Source organism: Dermochelys coriacea, chromosome 5 (genome assembly GCF_009764565.3).
Source record: "Dermochelys coriacea isolate rDerCor1 chromosome 5, rDerCor1.pri.v4, whole genome shotgun sequence".
In the NCBI taxonomy this organism is placed as follows: Eukaryota; Metazoa; Chordata; order Testudines; family Dermochelyidae; genus Dermochelys; species Dermochelys coriacea.
The window spans coordinates 82,817,724-82,822,976 of record NC_050072.1 but is presented as its reverse complement, the minus strand read 5'-3'; the positions used below and the strand labels follow the sequence as shown (position 1 = coordinate 82,822,976).

Genomic DNA, 5,253 nt, shown 5'->3' with positions numbered 1-5,253 from the left:
ATCTTAAAACCAGATAGATCTTTTGCCCCCACTGCTTCCCTTGGAAGGCTATTCCAAAACTTCACTCCTCTGATGGTTAGAAACCTTCATCTAATTTCAAGTCTAAACTTCCTGGTGGCCAGTTTATATCCATTTGTTCTTGTGTCCACGTTGGTGCTGAGCTGAAATAATTCCTCTCCCTCTCTGGTGTTTATCCCTCTGATATATTTATAGAGGGCAATCATATCTCCCCTCAACCTTCTTCTAGTTAGACTTAAGGAGCTTGGCTTGTTTAGCCTCTTTTCATAAGACAAGTTTTCCATTCCTCGGATCATCCTAGTAGCCCTTCTCTGTACCTGCTCCAGTTTGAATTCATCCTTTTTAAACATGGGAGACCAGAACTGCACACAGTATTCTAGGTGAGGTCTCACCAGTGCCTTGTATAATGGTACTAAAACCTCCTTATCCCTACTGGAAATGCCTCTCCTGATGCATCCCAAAACCGCATTAGCTTTTTTCACAGCCATATCACATTGGCAGCTCATAGTCATCCTATGATCAACCAATACTCCAAGGTCCTTCTCCTCCTCCGTTACTTCCAATTGATGCGTCCCCAACTTATAACTAAAATTCTTGTCATTAATCCCTAAATGCATAACCTTACACTTCTCACTATTCAATTTCATCCTATTACTATTACTCCAGTTTACAAGGTCATCCAGATCCTCCTGTATAATATCCCGATCCTTCTCTGAATTGGCAATACCTCCCAGCTTTGTATCATCTGCAAACTTCATTAGCACACTCCCACTTTTTGTGCCAAGGTCAGTAATAAAAAGATTAAATAAGATTGGTCCCAAAACCGATCCCTGAGGAACTCCACTGGAAACATCCCTCCAGCCTGACAGTTAGCCTTTCAGTAGGACCCATTGCAGTCTCCCCTTTAACCAATTCCTTATCCACCTTTTGATGTTCATATTGATCCCCATCTTCTCCAATTTAACTAATAATTCCCCATGTGGCACGGTATCAAATGCCTTACTGAAATCTAGGTAAATTAGATCCACTGCATTTCCTTTATCTAAAAAATCTGTTACTTTTTCAAAAAAGGAGATTAGGTTGGTTTGGCATGATCTACCTTTTGTAAAACCATGTTGTATTTTGTCCCATTTACCATTGACTTCAATGTCCTTAACTAATTTCTCCTTCAAAATTTTTTCCAGGACCTTGCATACTACAGATGTCAAACTAACTGGTCTGTAGTTACCCGGATCACTTGTTTTTCCTTTCTTAAAAATAGGAACTATATTAGCAATTCTCCAATCATTCGGTACTACTCCTGAGTTTACAGATTCATTAAAAATTCTTGCTAATGGGCTTGCAATTTCAGGTGCTCTCAGATTTGCAATATGAAGATTCTTTTCATTGAAAGAATGTTTCTAATAGAAAGCACAGTAACTTGGTCATCACATAAAATACCAGTTACATTTGCATAATATCTGGCTTCAGCCAGAATTGCGTTATTTAACACCAGTTCAGTATGTTTAGATCATTCTTTTTATACTTTTCTGATGTTAGCTGTGTAGAGTTTTAACACTGGCAATATGAAATTATCCCTCTTGAATTCTAGAAGTAACATGAAGCTGCCCTTCTAAGGAAGAAATAAAAGACTCAGCTCAGTAAGGCCAAATCCACTATTACTAATACAAAATACAAATATAATACAAAAATAGGTATTCAAATGGGTAAAAAGTTCTCATGCCATATAAAACATATATGGACAGTTAAAAGTTACAATGTATAGCAGTAGTGCAGCTTCCACACAAACCATTTTTTATTCTTATTCTTCAGGGACCAACTCTACCAGCAAGAGGGTAATTTAGTTTTTATGCCCATACTGGCTTTGATTTGAGACTCTTCAAAAACAATTTATATTCTTTTTATGTAAAGAATGAGAGAGTATACAATACTTTTCTGCAACATTCAGAATGTCATGGATGTACCACTTACAGTCATATTTGACAAGAAGCCACCTTTTTGCAGATCTTTTCTCAAAGCAATATAGAGTTTTGCAATCCCATCAAAGAAATTTAAAAAAAAAAAATCTAACTTCTGGATTGAATCCTTCATTCACTAGATGTCCTTTCTGGTACTTGAAAGTTGTAGTACTTTACGTGCCTTCCTAAAAAAAACATAATTCAGATATGGCGTATTATTCAACTCAGATTACAGACAAGTAAATAAGAGTAATTACTGAATAAAATGAATGTCTGTTATAAAATGGCTTCAATTTGAAGGGGAGAGCTGATTACCTGCTTGGTGTGCATGATTACAATAATAATGCAATGAGTATAAGAATTAGATATTTAGAAGTAAACTTTCTTTCTTCTCTATTTAAAAATCCAGACAAGTTGATATGTTTCCAATGTAGAAGTTCAAATTGTGGGTTATAGAGTACTTGCTGGTAGTCTGCAGAGAGCTGACTGAGTGTATGGCACTGGCAGTCCTATTTCTATCTGCTAAGTTTCATTAAAAACCATTACAAATACAGTAAACACTTTCCTAATGTTACTTTTCTATGTAAACAATTGTGGTAGATTCTGCAGGGCAGTTGTAATCACAAATTCCTGGAGAAGGACTGTATACAGTAGCAAATGAAGGGGAGAGGTGGAATAATCTAAGATGTGGTCTACGCTAAGGGAAAAGTTTGAAAGCCTTTGATTTGTGGCTTTTTAAAATGTAGTCAAGGCTTTCTGTTAGTCTTCATTCTCAGACAGACTTTCAGGAAAAACTTGAACTCTTTTAATCTGTAATGATTAACTCCATCTCCTTTCCTTCCCCTCCCCTATTTCTCCATGCCCATTAAGTCTTTGACTTCTTTGCCGAGACTGTTAATAAGTTTGCCAATTAGTTCACTCGCAGTTTTTATTATAGGAACCACAGAGACTAACCACATCACTTCACACAGGCAACTGACAAGCTGCCAGACAACAGCTTTCAATCACGACCAAGCTGGGGTTGATTCTAACTGATTACCCAAAGTAATTTGTGGTCTAGCTTCAACATTGTTCAAAAGCCAGAGGTACTTAAGATAGAAAATTAAAGGAATACCCTTATTTCTAAAACATTTAGTGGTTATGAATCTTCTCACTATCCCTCTAGTCTGAATTCCCTTTAATAAATATAGAATAAACTCAATTCATGCTCATGCACTAAATTGCCTTCCTTTAAAATGTTAATTTCCAAAACTTTTAAAAATGAGATCAGTTCACTTTACAATGGCAGACAGACACTATTCATCTAGTCTTATCTAGGTTTTTATACTTCAGTATGTGAGCACCTCATCTTTTTCCTCAAAGAAATATCTGTTTAAAAGACTTCTCCCGGTAGAGGGCACTGCTGTTCTAAAGGATTCACTGGACCAGCGCATCTACTCATGTTACAAAGTAGCACAAGTAGGGTGACCAGCTGTCCTGATTTTATAGGAAAAGTCCCACTATTGAGGGGCTGTCTTATATAGGCACCTCTTATCCTCTCCACTCCCATCCTGATTTTTCACACTCGCTATCTGATCACTCTAAGCACAAGGCTACTCTAACAGCTTTTAAAAGATGATTTACCTGGTATGCTTCCCTTCAGTGAGTGAAAAAGCTTTCCTCAATTCTTAAGTCCTTCACTAACTTCTTTACTTCCCTTTTAGTATGTTACCCCTCCCCCTGTAACTGATCAGCTTGTCTTCTCCCTATCTTTCCCTTCTCCAGTCCCTCCCTGTATTGTGGTCTCATCCTGCTCTATCTTAATTTGGGGATCCTTTCTGCCTTTAAAACCCAATTCCTGTTAGGGGCAGTGCAGAACTGTAGAAAGCCTTGCAGAGCTCAATGTCACATGGGACAGAATTCTGACTCTTACATCCCTTGATGGGCTATGGTGTACTTGCTGGCACAGGGCCCCTGTCACCAGGGCCATCTCAGCAGGGAAAGGGTGCGGGCCCTGGGACATAGATGCTGAGTTTCTAAATACCCCCTGGCTCTGCCCAGACCCTGCCCCTACTCCACCCCTTCCCCCAAGGTCCCACCCAATCTCTTCCCTGTCCAGTTCCATCCCCTCCCACAATCGTGCTGCACCCACGCTCCTCTCCCCTCCCCAATACCTCCTGATGCTGTGGGTGAAACATCTGATCCGAAGTAGGCACTGAGAGGGAGGCGTTGATCGGTGGGGCCTGCTGGGGGGAGGGGGCTCCTCTTCTCCAGCCCTCCTCCCCCAGTCGCCACCTCACCACGCTCACCGTCCCACAGGGCTGCCCAAAGCACAGGGCCCAACGCGGATGCCCCAATTTGCCATACTCTAGAAATGGCTCTGCCCATCACTACTCAGTGTGCTGCACTGCCTGGCCAGTGTATGTGGCCTCACAGTTACAAATACACACCAGGTTGTTACCTTTTCACCACATGTGTATTTAGTCCTTTCTTAAAAGGTATAACAGCATACAGCAAAAGGCAGTTTCCCTACAGCCTTCAGTCCTCAGCCTACTCTCTCCTTCTGAGGTTCCTCTTGCTTCCTGTTCCTTCCATTTATATCCCCCCTTACATTATTAACACAGTGATTACCACCCAGGTGCTCATAATCCCCCAACAGAAAGTGTTTAATTGTTCATCATATCTAAGCTTATAGCTTCTTCATGTTGCAGTGACATCAGTGATCAGGGTACTACTAACAGTGACCTGTCATACACACTCCTTTCCATGCCCATCCTAATCCATGCCTTTTTGCTCCTTTGGGGGAACTTGTGCTTTGGGAAGCACTGGCAGGGAGCTACCCCTGCACTTCAAAAGTTTAGGGATTGTAATTTTGTCCTAAGGCTGCTATTTTACTGCACCTCAAAAGACTCAGGGCCCATGCAACAGATGATCAGGTTTTGGCCTCTCCTGGTCCTATTTAATTCTCTTCTACCTCTGAAAATCACATATATACATTGGTTAACTGGGTCTATTTGAAATTCACATGATATAACCTTGGGGTAGGGTCAGAGTGGCTCAAAAACAGTAGAATGCTGCCTGAGGAGAAGATGTGGAGAGGTGGATGAAGTCCTTCTGAGGCAGATGTGGGAGGGGAATGCCCAAATATTACTTAATATAGGGGAAAACTTAGAGCTAATTATGACCTCATGATTGAGCACTAAGCCCAATCCACTGTAATAAAACAGTCATATCCCAGCCTAAAAAAACAAACCACATTGCATGGAAATATAAACATCTTCTGGCCACTATATATGTT

The 5,253-nt window shown here is 40.5% G+C and overlaps 1 long non-coding RNA gene across 1 annotated transcript; it reads right to left on the bottom strand.

The window, feature by feature from the left end:
- Nucleotides 1–1,374: 1,374 nt before the first annotated feature.
- LOC119856045 lies at nucleotides 1,375–4,556 on the bottom strand. The gene is made up of 3 exons (XR_006281678.1): nucleotides 4,417–4,556; nucleotides 1,950–2,161; nucleotides 1,375–1,627 (listed from the first exon to the last, which is right to left on the bottom strand). It is a non-coding gene; the product is annotated as an uncharacterized LOC119856045 (long non-coding RNA).
- Nucleotides 4,557–5,253: the final 697 nt, after the last annotated feature.